Raw genomic sequence first — 15,685 nt, forward strand, 5'->3', positions numbered from 1 at the left:
CTGGCATGGAAGACTCATTCTTCACCCTTGGAGGGGGCCCTGAAAAGGCTTGACTTGAATTCCCATGAGGGACCACAGTTCATCAAGATGAACAGGGTGAGGAAGGATGCCTTTAAGTGGATTTTATGCTCGAAAGACATGCCCACCCAAGTCATTGCTTCATTCCTTCCTCTGCAGAGGTCTGGGAGAAGACCGGCTCCCATTGAAGGATTGTTTTGTGCTCTGGCAAGCCCCCAGGAGCTGGGAGGAAGGAATTGCTTCTGCTTTGAAGGCAGACAGGGTATTTCATCAGCGCGCGACTTGACCTCGCCAGCAAGTGGACTCACCAGCGGTGAATAGTGAGTTCCTGTATCCCATGCATCAAGAGACACCATCAATAACAGGTCAGCGATTTCAAATCTATTTTCTACACACAAACAGATGAATCTGAAGACACCGATGCCACGCTGCAGGCGGCCACTGCGGGTTACATGCATTTTGAATTTACTTCCAAGTAATAGAAAGAAAAGATGATCATCCCTCACATGGGAACTCGGGTAGAGTGAGTAGTTATTCTTAACCCCCCACATCTCCATCATTATTTGGAAACAGAATACTCCCCCCAGCCTTCTCCTCCCAACACCCACAAACAAACATTTTCTTTTGGAAAATCTCCCCGCCCCATCTTCAGTGCCTAAGGGCTGGGAATCAGACCCAGCGCTGAGCCCCACCTTGCACTTCTCTCATCCACCTGGTGTAATTCTCAAGAATTGACCAAATTCAGATTCCTTGCACAAAGTTAGCCTGGCAGAGAAAATCAGTTTCTAGACACGGAAATAAAAAAAAGGAAGAAAAGGTTTCAAGGAAATGAATGCTTAGTTTCAACAAAGCTCTTCTGGGAGAAAATCAGAAAATCCAATGCAAAGGGCAAGAAGTTGTCCAAGAAGCTGAAGTTGTCCAAGTGGAAGTGTGGTGTGAAGGCTGATCTCTTGCTATAAAACCATTGCGTCATCCTTTGAAATGGGTCCCATTAAAGCTAAATATTAAAGCTGTTCCATAGCCACTATCCTTTTGAAGAAAATATATATATATATATATATTTTTTTTTTTTTTTTGTGGGACCCTCGCCAGTGGCCGGGGATCGAACTGGAGCTGCAGAGGCTGCGGGCAGCCTTGCAACCCGGCGCTCAACCCCTGCGCCACCAGGGGAGGCCCAGAAATATGTTGTTTTTTAACCATCTAAAATGTTTACCATTCTGTTTTCTCCTCTAAAGCTCCTCTCCCTTCTCCATGATAAAATTCATCTCTTTTTTTAAAAGGTACTTTTATCATTTATTTTACTTACAAATTAATTATGTTGAAAATTTCATCTGGGTTGAGTTATCTTTGGAATTATTTGTAACACCCAAGTAATCAAAACCATATGCATGAGTAGTAAATTTGGATAAATAATTAGTAAGCATCAAAGCAATAATTTTTTAGAAATGTATATCTCTATGGGGTGGACAGGGGACCAGGGAATATTAACTGAAGGACATTCACCCCAGATCCCAGCGTTACAGCTACCTCTGTGCTGTGTGTGGGAGGCTCGTACCCTTGGGTGCCAGGCACTCTGGGGGGCTCAGCGTGGGTGAAGATCGCGCCTCTTCTACAACAGGAAAGGGCCATTGTTAGAGGGGAGATGGCCGGAAGGCAGGTGCGTGGGCTCAGGTAGTTGAGTGCGGGAGGGAAGGGCACCCAGGTGTGAGGGGCCTGCCTGTCTGCGTGCCCCCAGAGCCAGGAGCCCTCGAATGGAATTCCTCCTCCTGCTCCCTGACTTGCAGGTCCGGCTCTTCTCTCCCTGCTCCTGGGAATAGCTGAGGCTGTGTAAGGAGCCCTGGGCCGTTTTTATATACAGCATTTCTCACAGCGGGGCTCATTTGCTCTCACAACTTTAGGGGGCGCTCGGAGCAGGGACCCTTTCCACCACCACCTGCCCTGCTGAGGAGCAGGCCTGAGTGTCTGCTCCTGGCCCTCACCTGGCCTTGCCGGCACCTCTCATCTGTCCTCGCCAAGGCTTCCCTCTTCCTCTCTCCTTGTTGTTGTGATCTTCCTGCTCCTCTGCCTTGTCCTCCATCTCTCTCCCTAAGCCCTTCTCTTCTTTCCTCTTCTCTCCTCTCTCCCGGCCTGCTTTCTCCCTGAAATCATTATTACCACACCAAGCCTTGGGTGTTATTTGCATAAAACTATTGCAAAGAGTCACATTCCTGCAGGATCTGGGGCCAAGCCTTTGACCCATGGAGCCCAGATCAGGGGAAACAAATTGTGTTGAATCGAAGTTTCGCTGCAGCCACTGCTGTTCGCTTGTGGGGGAACCAAACACGCTGGGTGGAAGAGCTGAATTCTGCTCCCAAACCATAAAAAATGAAAGGCAGCTGTGGATTGGGCTTGGGATGGACATCCCTGCCTCTACAGATTTCACAGTGACAGAAGAATTAGTCCCCAGGTGGAATGCAAACCCACTTTCTTTCATAGAAGCAAAGAAGACTAATAAAAACCAAGTCTTTGCAGCCCAGAATCCACTGCGCTCCGTCAACCTCTGTTTAATAGCCTGATGCCTCTTAATTAAGTCTCGAGGTTTGGCCCTTAAGAAATCTTTACACACCTGAGTCCCGGAGTTTACTTAGTTGATCTTTAATTTCCTTCCATTGAAAATGAAATGAGTTGAATGATGATTTTATTATTTTAAAATTAATGGTGGTTCCATAGGATGGCTTGGGAAGAGAGGCTCAGGGTACCTATCAGTGCCCGCGGTGCATCCCATATAACATGACACTAAGGAAAGGGAGATATTCCTTAGGAAGCTGTGTGACTATGAGGATCTGGGAAATGCACTCCATGTAGTGAGGGTGACACTCTGTGAACACCCTGGAGTCAGTCTCCCAACCTCCCTCCCCTGGCCCCCAGCCCCACACCAACCAGTAAAGACTGGGTTATGCTAGAGCAACACAAAACCCCAAGTCACCATGGTTCTGTTACAGGGCAGGGAGAGGGGCAGCCCAGACCCCGCAAACCTCCTGCTCTAAACATCCGCCGCATCAACACAAAACACATGAGACGTTAATGGGAAGGAACTTTAATACAATTAGAAAACAATACAGGAAAGACAAAGAATCTAGTTTCTAAATCAAACACCCACAGTTACCCGTCCCCTCATGGGTAAAAGTCCATCCAAATGGGATTGGCCCAGAGCAAGGCCCCAAAGCCTGCCACAAGTCTAAAGTACCTTCAAGTGGGGACCCACTAAAGCACCTTCAAGTGGGGACCCACAAAAAAGGGTCAGAAATAACCAGACAAGTTTGGGAGGAAAAGAGCAAAATCAAAATCAAGACAAAAACCGCCATTGTCACCTCCCCCCGGGTCTCTCACCCACGTCTCTGTCACCCGGTCCACGACCAAAAGGCAAGTGCAGTTTCCTCACGTGTCTCTCGGCTCCATGTGCCTCCTCCAGGTCTCCTTCTGGCTCCATCCTGCTTCCTCCTTCCTCAGTCTCCTCTGCAGCTTCTTCTCTCCCTTCTCAGCTCCACCTGCCCTTGGGTAAGGCAGGAAACCTGGAACCTCTCCCTTTCCTGGGGACCCCCCCTGTTACGGTTCAACACATCAAGATTTCTTTTTCTTTCCCTTGAAAAACTGACTGTCCTTGCAGATGATCTTCAAGGACACTGTCTCTGTGTGGACCCAGCTGTGTGGGGGGCTTCTATCTTGGGTGTCAGCTGGCACCGGGCTCCCATCATCCCAGTGCAGGGCAGAACCCCAGAGCCTGTGCCTACTGTGAGGAGTGCTTCAGTGAAACAACACATGCCACCTCGTCCATCCTCACCAGTGCCTGCAGCATGACCCCCAGGGGCCTCTCAGCTCAGAGGGAGGAGAAGGAGCACCCAGTTCTGTTTCCCAAAGCAGGGGAGAGTCAGAACACACAGCCATACAAAGTTCCTGTCCGTCCCTTTCCAAAACATTACTGCCTCCAAGGCCCTCCTCTAAACATTCTGGACCCACTAAAGCCTTTCATAATTTGATACCAGAATACTTTCCAAAAGAGGCAACGATATTTTCCCTTTTTCTTTTCCATAGGACGGGCCTCACATCCGCTTATCCAGAACAGTGCCTGGCACATAGCAGGCATCATAAATATTTGTTGAGTGAATTCATGGATAAATGACTGGCCGAGTGAGAGTGAATGAGGGCCTCTCTTATATCAAAACTCTTGGGATACCGACAGTGTTCCTGGGAAGATGGGAGAGCCAGGCCTGGCTCTGACCTTGCTGAAGCTCTGTGGGCTGGAATGAGGCACAGGGCCCAAGGACATCGTGCAGGAAGGAGCCTGTACAGATGTGGGGCCTGGAGCTGCCAGCTGTTGAGGACAATCAGAGAGGGGTAGAGCCTGGAAGGAGTAGGGGCTGGGAGGGCAGCTGCAGGGTTGGTCATGTGATCTGGTTAGAGCCAATCCGAGCCAATCCTGGGCCTTGGCTAGAGGTTCAGACAAGGGGCTCTTGCAGGGATCTGGAGGGGGCAGGGAGAATGTAAGTTTCTTGAGTGTGAAGTTAAGGACCATTGTGCCAGGATGGACAGAAGAGAGAGTCGTGGCCCCTGAATTTAGATAGGCCCAAATCTAGCTCATCACTGGTCTTACCTGGACATGAGCCCATCTATTCCTTTCCTTCGTTTAAGCCAGCTGGATGGGGGTTTTCTGCCGTCACCAAATGTCTTCTAAGATGGACACAGTGCCTCTTTGAGACCTGGTGCTCCTTTTCTTACAGTCAACATGCCCCGCTTTGCAAAGACACTATTTTGACAACTATTTTTGACCTAACTCAAATAAATTTGGTTGAATTCTCAAAAAATACATTTCAGTTCAGCCTCCCTCCCCATACACAACGTTAACTTACTCTTGAAGAATGCGGGTCTGGAAGAGACTTCCACTTCCCCTACCAATTTTCCCTCTTGGCCATTGGCCTCTGAATCATGTACGTTACATATAATTTCACACCCATCCAGCTTACACAGCAGTCTCCATGGGCTAATCTTCATGGGGTCGATTTTGATGACAAAAATGACAAATTGAAACCCTAAAATTTGTTTACGCCAAATGCATTACGGTGCTAGTTATCAAATCGGAACTATATTACCCCTTAAATTACATTGAAAACAAAATCAATAGTTTATTTAAACAGTCTGGAAGAGAAAAAGTGGAAAAAAATTGTCCCCAGGAATCTGGATTAGAAGTTTCCCTCAGAAGACAGCAGACACATACGCTGAATTCAGGGACACGTGTCGTCCCTTGGAGTAGTCAACTGACCTGCTCTTGAAGAAATGGTGGCTCGTTTCTTGGCTCCTTCTCACAAATAAGTCAATAGGTTTTTGCTATGTCTGACCTTCTATCTAATCAGTGATTAGGGCTCAAGTGCTGTTCACCCAGCATTTGCTCAGCGTGGATCGAGGTGTTATGTCTCCAGTAAACAAGACAAGACACTGAAGTCCCCATTTGGACTCCAGGAGCAAAGTCTGAGCTAATTCAAATGCTCCAACCTAAGCTACTTTTAATTACTAAAACAATTTTCCCTAGGTTTCCCATCCCAAGTCACTTAGCTCCTCTGCCTTTGTTGGAAAGGTCACTTGCCGGGGGATGGTCCTCAAAGCATTATTTCCAGCTGCACAGATTTCGAGAAGCCTGGTCTGCTGTTCTTTCCTGGAGGCTGTGTGCTCCCAGAGCTTTCCCCTAAATTCCTTTTCTGCTTAGAGAGCTAGAGTGAGTCTGTTGCCGGTGACCAAGAACACGCAGATGTGCGCTGACCTCCACTGTCGCTTCTGTGTCTGGACAGCTGGTGTCCACTGGGCGGCCACCCCTCAAGTGGGTGTGCCAGGGCCCTCCTGCTCACTTCCTGGGACAGCTGACAGGCTAGCTGGGCAGAGCATGCTCTTATTTATTCATTTTAAAGCAGCTTCATCCAGGTGCCCCCATCTCGTGCATACAATCTGATGCCCACCCCCGTGAAGCCATCGCTGCAGCCAGGGTAACAGATATCTCCACAGCCCCCAAAGTTTCCTGTGTCTCCTCCAATTTGGTGGTTAAGAACATGCAATAGGAGAGCTGCACTCTTAACAGAATTTTAAGTGCTTAACACAGCAGTGTGACTGTAGGCAGAAAACATACCATTTTTTGCTCCCAAATGTGAGACTTGGATTGTAAGTCAAGGGAAGAGTCTGCCTGTGAACATGTATCTACAAATACTGAATGTTGATGGGGATTAGGAGCAAGTCAGGATTTTCTTAGGAATTGCGGGGGAGGCAGGCGGGGGAGGGGCATCTGCTCCTGTACACCTGTGCTTTACTCTTCTGTTTTAGGGACCCAGATATTTTTGCCTGGCACACCACCAGGTAGAATAAGGCTATATTCCCATCCTGGCTGATAGATGTGGCCAAATCACTGAATTATAGAATATAAGCCTAAGGGGTTTGGATCATAATCCTAAATATCAGAATCCCAAAGGCTGAAATTCCGAAGATCAAAATCCTGCAAGAAGAATGCTGAAGAAGCAAAGACCCAAAAATGCTTTCGGGGGCATTTCTTGACCTTTGGCAAAGGGCGTATTCTCTGGGAGAGAGAACATGAGCACGTGCTCACTTGCTTCCTCCTGTACCTGGAGAGCTGCCATCTGTGCGGGCGCCCTGCCCTGTGCTTCCTGGGGCGTGAAGAAGGAGCCTCGAGACTCTTCTCCCAATCTGAGGTCACGTGTGCATGGAAATCCTCTCCGGAGCGGACGATCTCACAGACTCTCCCATCCTGCTGTCAGGAGGAATGGCAGGAAAACAAGGCTCACGAGACAGAATCAGACCAGGAACCATCTCTGTGACCACTAGGAGCACCCGCTGATGGAACAGCAGTTTTGGGGATTCCCATTTTTCAGCTTGTGATCGTGGGGACTTCAGACTTTGGGAATTTTGAGCTTTTATTACTTTGCTCTTTGGGATTATGATCCCAAATCCCTTAGGTTAATACTAACTAGAGCTTGGTGATCTACCGGGGAACCTGAGTGAGAAAGGTGCCTTTCCTGCTTGGAGCAAATACTAGGAATATTTGCCTGGGACTGAGAATATGAGTCCCAGGCCCTGAAAGTGGGTGTCCTATCTGGGTATATACCGGGGACCACATCCTTGTGACTCAGATTGTTTTTGGTTCTTCGATGTCACTGAAATTGAAGGAGATTCTCGTACAGATATCAGTGCATAGATGATCAGAGACCTCCCCACTGTGTTTGGCATCTAACTTGACAGGAGCCCAGACAACTGAGCTGCACACAACAGACCTACCCGACCACCCCCCGCCCCCGCCCCACAGCCATTGTTTGGTTACGTGAACAGGTCCCAGGGCTCCCACCGATAGGACAAAGTGGTGTGAATAGACTTGATGCTGAAACCTGGCTTTTTAAAATAATAGTTCTCAGTCATGAGCACATTGATGGAAAAAAGGCTCCCGATCATATTAAGAGAATCTATCCCAAAGAATTTTACCTTTTTGGGATTTATAAGTCTTTCTCATGAGCTATGACATGTTTATGTCGCTTTGATCAATTGTGTTCTGCTAACAACCATAACAACCATTTGATTAGAAATAGCTTGCTTTGAATTCCAAAGACGGTGCTCCAAGAAATTTTTCAAATTTGAATTTCAACATAGAAGCACATTTTTGTTGCAGTTTGTGATCCATGATGGAATGATTAATTTAAAACCTCCAAGAATAAGAATATGATACATTAAGGCCAAATTTCTGCCATGGGAGTAGAACCTCACAGACAAAAATAATTCAGAATTCCTAATAATTAAAGCGAAGTTTGTACATTCATTTTTAGAAATCCAGAGTGATGGGCATGAAACCACAATGGGTACTGAGCTTCAATGGGATGTACTTTGAAAGCTATACTACAGTTTTCTTTAAAAAAATCAATATTTGTAACATGTCAAAATCATACCCATCTATATTAATTTTATTTATCATTCTTTTAAATAGATTACTAAAATATAGCTTTTATGTATACTTATATATTAATATATAATGTTTATAATTATAAACATTAAATATGTTTTTACATCTAAGTATGTCTTTAAACCTATAATAAAAAATATAGATGAGAGCTTAAAAATGTGGGAATAGAAACAGAATTCTTCAAACTGGGGGAGATGCTAGAACATGAGTCTGTAGAATTGAACTGGGGTTGGACCCCGGTTTGCCCACTGCAGGCTGCAAAACAAGGAATGGAAAAAGCTAAAATCCATACAGGATGTCACAGGACAGCTGTCACAGGGCAGCATCCGGCATTCAAGGCAAGGTAATTACCTGCTGTCAGAGGAGGAAAGATTGCTGGGGACGGAGGTGATCACAATGGATGTCCCAGAGGGATGGAGATTAACCTCAGGCTTGAAGGAGAGAGGAACCGGATTGAAGTATGTGGAAAAAGTTGCCAGAGCAGCTGAGAAAGAATAATTGGCGTAGCGAGGCTGGAATGCTCTCATTCGAAGTCAGATCAAGCAGTGGCCACGCAATACCTTTCAAGCGGCACCATGCCCACAGCCCCATATCACAAGTCTGTGATCAGGGACGGTGTTTTCAGGCCCTCGTCTGAGACACTGCACTGCTCCTCCTTTGTCCCTGGGTGTTAGTCATGCAGACATTCCTTCGGGATTTCATTGCAGGCTGACCACGTGCTGACCATGCCAAGTCACCTTAATTGCCTGGACATTCTCATCGGCGTTGATCGGGGACTGTCACTCCTGTCGTCTGGTCTCCCCTTCTCGCTGGGCAGGAATGTGGACTCCCCTTTCCAAGCCTTGAAAGGGAGGCATGTTCTCTTTGCTCCCCTCTCCTTCATCCTCTAGTCTCAGGGTCCACCTCCCATGGCCAGACTGTCCCAGCCGGTCCACTGAGTGTCCGCCCTTCTCAGAACGTTGGCATTACCTGAGTTTTATACAATGGTTCTCATCAGAGTTGCTGTGTTCATGGGAACTGCCTGTTATTACCTTCTGAACACCCCCCAGCTTTCCAGCTCAGGGGCACCCACTGTGACGAGATTTGCGATTTCATTCTTCTCGGAAATTCTCCTTAAATGGGCAGTGTCTTAGACAGATAAAAATGCATTTCTGTCTCATGTCACTGTGGACAGTCCAGGGCTAACACAGTAGCTCCGGAGACATCAAGGGTCCTGTCCCCTCTGTCTTGTGTCTCTGCACACTCACAGCTCACTCACGGCCCCTGGCGTCTGCACGGGCCTGTGCCAGAGCAGACACCGGAGTCCGCATTCCAGCCAGCAGGAAGCAGGAAAGGAGCAATGGAGGAAAAGAAAGCACTCTCTCCTTGAGCTAGTTCTAGAATTTGAACACAGTACTCAGGTTTCAGCACCCCTCATAATCCTGCAAGACCCGACCCCTAACAGCGGAATCTCGAAAGACTAAATCCTGAAAGTCTGAAATCTGTGATTGTGCCTTTGGGGTTATGAACTCAGCCTCCTTTGTAAGATTCCAGACAGGTGATGTCTCCTGAGTAGACAGACTCCTACTCTCTGCCCTCCTCCTGCCAGCCGCTGACCAGTCAATAGGCTCCCTCTTGGTTTCCAGTTGGGTAAGGCCAATAGGGAGCAGGCAGCGGGGAGATGCCCCCACCTGCCAGTGGCCCAGGGTGGCTGCATCTTCTCCAGGAACCCACATTCCTCACGGTTGCCCATGTCTCCCGGTTCTGGAAATCTCTCTCTCTCCTTTCCCTTTCCCTCCTGCATTATCCTTTGTGGTTTTCTTTATCCCACGTACAAATTTATGAACATTTCCTCTATTAAATTCTCTTTGAATCACCCATCTTGAGTGCACTTTCTGTTTTAGGTCGGCATAAGTCTGATAAACTTATTTTTTATGCAGTGGAAGAAGGACATTGGTGAGGGAGGATGTGGCAAATAGAACTTATATCAGTTAAAGCTCTCAAAATTGCTTCTCTTATAACTTGTGCCTATGAACCCTTAGAAAGTCTTCCCAGGGTTCTGGCTACTCCAATTTGATGATGCTCCACTTGGTACCTGACCATCTCTCTGTTCCCTCCATTGTTTCAGGGGAAGGACACAGCTGGGATCCAAAAAGACAGAAAGCAAGCTGGCAAGGGCTTTTCCATGGACGCCAAATGATCCAGGGAGTCCTCTACAGCCACCTTCCATCCTTCCTGTTGCCCAGCAGCACCTCCCACTGCCCTCACCCGCGGGGAAGCTAATGTCCTCCCTGAGCTGATATATGTGGTAGGGGCTGGTTGCTAGAAGCCAGCACCCCATGATTGCCTGCTTGAATCTGGCATCAATCACCCTTGATGGGGAGCCTGCCTGGTTTATCCACCAGCCTCTCTGCAGCCTGATTTAGAATTTCCAGACAACCCATTGAGAGTTCTTTATTGCAACGGCAGGCAACTGATCTACAATAACATGTGGAAAGATAGGCATCCCCTGGCAACAGCAGCAGCTGCGATTTAAGCTGAAATGGAAGTTAAAATGTGTATGGATCCACCTGCTGGTGGCGGTGGGGATGATGATCTCCCACCTCCCATCCCCGAAAGGCTAGAAGCCCCCAGGTCAATTGTTTTGTTGTTCTTGTTGTCACTGAGCCTCAAGCTGCCGGCAGATGGCTGTGGGTGGGTGGGCGTTCTCCGCCACTGTCATTTCTTGTCCCCTCAGAAGGGTATTTCAGATTCGGTCATTCATTCATTCATTTACGAGCATCCATTGGGTCATCCAATGATTGTATTATTGTTCAAATAGTCATTCTCTGCCCTCACATGATGAAGGGTGAGTGTTTCCCTCCCCCCTTGTGGGTTTGGCCATGCGACTTGCGTTGGCCAGTTGAATATCAGTGGACACGATGAGCAAAATAGTTTTATGTGTCCTGTAGCTTGTCTTGACCTTGCTCCATGGATTAGTCATGAGAAGACAGTGCCCAGGCAGCCAATGCCCCCTCATCAGACCCAGGAGACACCCTCACGGACCAGATCTGCATCCAAGCTCCAGTCTGCACTAAACCTGGCAGAGCCCAATCCACGTCAGCCGAGCCAAGGTGGCTCCGAGGACCTGTGAGTGCAGGAATAAATGTTTCTTGTAAGCCAAGGTGTGGGGTTGGCAACAACTGACAAATGACTGAGTTTGCAAATTCTGCTCTGGTTGAACACAAAGCAAGAAGTTTTCTAAAAACTTCTCTGCATGGGAGAGGGAAATCAGGTTTATTTCTTCAGTCACTTATTTATTAATGCACTTGTTTATTCTACAAACGCTTTTTGATCACCCTAGGTATCAAGCCCTGTTCTAGAGAGACTCATTTATCTCTGTACATCTGGGCTGTCTCTTGAGCTTCACGAGAGAAATGAAGCTGTGCTGTGCACATTCTTAAAGTGCTTTGAAGGCAGGGTATAAATCCAGCCTTTTTCCCAGCCCATTTCTCCTGCTTTGCTTGGCTGCCTGACATCCTTGGAGGCCAGGCTGCAGGTGGGGTGAGTGGAAGGGAATGATCCCACTTGCTCTCCCCTTGCACTAAATCAGAAGCTTGGAAGGGGGTGGGGAGGGGAGAAGAGGGTGATGCTTAGCATCTCCCCTGGGGGGGCAGGTGTTTCAATGTCTTGCCTGGGTTAACTGGGCCACTTTGGAGTCAGCCTTGTTTCTGCTTTCAGATAAGGAAGCTGGGACTCAGAGAGGGCCAATAACTCACCCAATTATTGACACAGGGCAGGGGCAGTAAATGTTAATTACTGTTATGGCAAGCCCCCATGAATAGAGAAGAAAAAAGCCCTGACCTTAATGTTGAACCCTTGAACATGCGTACAAAAAAGAGTTGCCATCGCCACAATGACTGTTGTCCTTTGAACGGACTGTGTATGGGGCTGGCCCTTGACTGGGGCCTGAGGACTTGGGAGGGTTCCCACACCCTGACTGACAAGCGAGGTTCACGGTGCCTAAGCTGTTCATACAAAGCCATATGTTTATGTTAATGCCAGCTTTCCTTCTGGGAGTCTGGGATTTTTGGTGCATGCTAAGGAGGCGCAGCCACACGACTGGCCTCTGATAAAAATCCCAAGCCCTGAGTCACTAATGAGTTTCCCGGGTGGGCAACATTCCGCATGCGTTGTCTCAACTTGTTGCTGCAGGAATTAGTGAGTTTCTTGTTACTTTGATGGGAGAGACCCTTGGATGCTCACCGTTCCCCTTTGCCAATTTACTTGGTGTTTTTTCCCTGTAATAAACCATAACCACGAGCATGCTGGGTCCTCGGAGTCCTCCCAGGGAATTGACAGGCCGAGTATGGTGTTGGGAACACTCAGCACAGTGTCCCTTCCTTTTCTGTGTCTCTGTTTTCACTTTGGACCCTTTGTCTGCCTTACAATCCATTCTTGATTCTTAGGATCGTCTTAGGATCTATGGGATTTTGTTCTAATCTCCCCTTGGCTGAGAGCTTTGAAGGGCTTTCATCCTTCTTGGGATTCAGTAGCATTTATTATCAAAATCACCCATCTGGCACTGTGTCTTAAATGATCATCAGTTCCTTTCCTAAGAATGGTTCCATTTTGGGTTTTGGGATATGTATTAATGCATCACAGCCCTTCGCCTACAGGCTAAGATAAAGAGCTATAAAAAAAATGAACATTTTGATGTTGGTTTGCTTCGTCCTCAATGCTGTGTTCACACACACAAAAAAGACTTTTGAGGATAGAATCTTAATAGATACCAAATTATTACTTAACTTCAAAATATTTTGACAGTTCTTTACAGACACAGCGCTAGCAAAACATGTGTCTCAGATGTAGTGCCTACAACTAGAATTAACCCTAGGACTGTGAGTTCTAATTTTAAACGTGATTAGAATTTTATTCCCTCTAGCTTGATTGTTTTAGCTCTTTAATCCAGTTATTAAAAATCAACCAAGTGCTAACGGAGTGCCATTAACTAAGAATATTCTGGAAATTCACAATGAAGAAGACCCATTCTCTGCTTTGGTAAGATGTAGTTCTATGTGTGGTAGTTTTTGTAATAAGTATTTTTGTGCCCACCCAGTATTTAATCACCACACTCCCTCTATGCAATACCTTCTGGGGATACTCACCCCTTGCCCAGCTAGCCCATGACTCGCAGGGAAGCTGACCCCAAGCCAATGTCATCAGTGGGACCTGAACATTCTAAGCTACTTAGCAGAAACCTTTGAAACATGTGTGGTGCAAAACCAGACATAAGTCAATCAGTATCTAACATTTTCCCAGGCACAGTAGCCCAAGCAACACCGAGCTCTTATTTTCCTTGGAAACCTCCTTCTAGAAGTGATTTGAATCTTGCAACTGTTTACAACAGTTTGAACTGGATTTTCTGATAACTGCTATGTACTTATAATAAGTACTGTTTAGAAGTCTATTTTTTGTTCCTCCCTATGCTTAGTCCTAAGACAGCATCATGTAAGACTGAAACTGGGCACATTAGCTGGAGAAGCCCCCATTCCAGTGGCACAGGCAGCAAACATACACGTGATGTGACTTAAGGAATGTTGTGACAAGTATGTTGAACGAATGAATGAATCATTTAAAAAATTTGATGCCAGCAGCTCCTGATGCCAGGTAAGCTGAAGTAAACACCCTACCCTGTCTCTCCCAGTGAATAAATCTGTAAAACCTGAAAAGATTGCATGGAGCAACGAGCTGAGGACTCTGAAAAGGAAATGACTGTGGACAGGCAAGAAGAACAGAAATTGAAGACCCACCAAATGGGTGGTGAGTTTGCCATGACTGTGGTCATGTGATCAGATCTCCAAACTTCGAAGCGGGTGAAGACTTCCCGAGGAGAAGCCCAGAGAGGACTCTGGTCTTGTTCAGGGAACTGCTTCTAACACTCAGAGAAAGTGTGGAAATTCCCCATTATCCCTTTCTTTTCTATTCTCTTATACCCAAACTCTTAAGCCACCTTGTGGGATTGGCACACAGGATTTGAACAAGACTCCATGTCTCATAACATAATATACAAAATGTCCAGGATAAAATCTAAGATCACTCAATGTGTAAAAAATTAGGAAAATCTCAACATTCTTGGGAACAAATAATAGACAATGAAATAACACAGATGTTGACATTTTCTGACAAACACATTAAAGCTGCTAATAAAAAAATCCCTTCATAAACAGTTATGAACACCTGTGAAAGAAATGGAAAAATAGAATTCAGGCCAAGAATGGGGAAAATCTTTGTCACCTGATATTAGGAAAAGCTTACTAGACTTGATACCAAAAGCACTCCAGAAGAAAAAATTGACTTCATCACAATCAAAAATTTCTATTCTGTGAAAGATATGTTAAAAGAAGACAATGTTAAAAGACTCTTAAAGAAATTCAGTTTATCACTGGGAGAAAATTTTTTGACCATACACCCAGCAAAAAAATTATTCAAAATTCAATAGAGAAAACATAGGTAGCTGATTAAAGAATTTGCAAAGACTTGAACAGATTCCCCAGGAAAGAGGGTACGTGGGTGGGAAGTGTACACATGATGCAGCTTCTCCTGCGTGAGTCTTTAGGGCAAAACTAGCACCACATGTCAGGATGGGCTACATCAAACCCTGACAATGCCAAGTGCTAACGAGCTTGTAGAGCAACTAGAACTCATACAATGCTTTTGGGGATGCAAAATAGTACAGTCACTCTGGAAAACAGTTTTTCAGTTTCTCATAAAATTAAACACATACTCACCAATGACCCAGCCACCCCACTCCTGGGGGATTTATCCTAGGGGAAAGAATACTTACTTGTGTTCACACCAAAACCTGTTGGGTATATGTTTATAGCTGCTAATAAATCTCCATAATTGCGAAAACATGGAAATGACCCAATGTCCTCCTGCAGGCGAGTGGCTCAGCAGCCTGGGTGACAGCCATGTGAAGGATTCAAGGCAGCAGTGACAGGAGTGAGCTACTCACATTCCCCTTCTTTGAGCCTGGAAGGCATTATGTTGGATGAAGGAAAGCAGTCTCAAACTCACATACTGTATATTTCCATTTATGTGACTTTCTCAAAAACAAACCAACAAACCCAAAAGAATGATAGAGAACAGACAGATTGCCGGGGGTTTGGTGGGGGGGTGAGGGTGGGGACTCAAATGGAAAAGGGGGTTGGGTTGGGGTGGCAGGAGTAGAACTGTTCGCGTGCTGATTTTGGTGGGGACACACGACGTGTACACAGTATACATACTTGAAAACGCATACAACCGTGCAGCACACAAGGTCAAAACTGCCGTATGATAATTTTTTTAAAGTGTCAATTCACACAGACACAAAACTGATGTCTCTGGGTGCATTAGTTGAATTTCCCCTTATAAAAAAAAGCCTAAACTATCCAGAATCAGATCTCCACAGGGCAGTGCTGGGAAGAGACCCCTTAAAAGTGCCACCAAGCCCTATGCCTACCTATGAAGATACTCTTCAGGCAAAGTCCTGGTCTTAATGCCCAGAATTTTCTGAGCTCTGCCAGGCACCTGGAAATAATGTTAGAAATGAAAACTTTGAGCTTGAGCTTATTTCCAGAGATGTTTATAATTTTTTGTTTGGGGTTGAAACCTCATTCATTCCTAAATAAATTACTTGGGTGTGTTGATAAGAGGCTAAATCTTTGAGGGTTCGTATAAAGGTCT

At 46.2% G+C, this 15,685-nt stretch overlaps 1 long non-coding RNA gene across 1 annotated transcript in view; it reads right to left on the minus strand.

The window, feature by feature from the left end:
- Positions 1–8,123: 8,123 nt before the first annotated feature.
- The window catches only part of LOC119236239 (uncharacterized), a 32,526-nt gene continuing 24,964 nt past the window's right edge, over positions 8,124–15,685 (minus strand). Inside the window, exons 10-12 of the long non-coding RNA XR_005123011.2 lie at positions 15,462–15,529; positions 14,805–14,992; positions 8,124–11,105 (exon numbers count right to left, since the gene is read on the minus strand). This is a non-coding gene — a long non-coding RNA (uncharacterized LOC119236239). The remainder of the gene's footprint in view (positions 11,106–14,804; positions 14,993–15,461; positions 15,530–15,685) is intronic.

Source organism: Talpa occidentalis, unplaced genomic scaffold (assembly GCF_014898055.3).
Source record: "Talpa occidentalis isolate TD23 unplaced genomic scaffold, MPIMG_talOcc4v2.1 talOcc4.10, whole genome shotgun sequence".
Classification (NCBI taxonomy): Eukaryota; Metazoa; Chordata; class Mammalia; order Eulipotyphla; family Talpidae; genus Talpa; species Talpa occidentalis.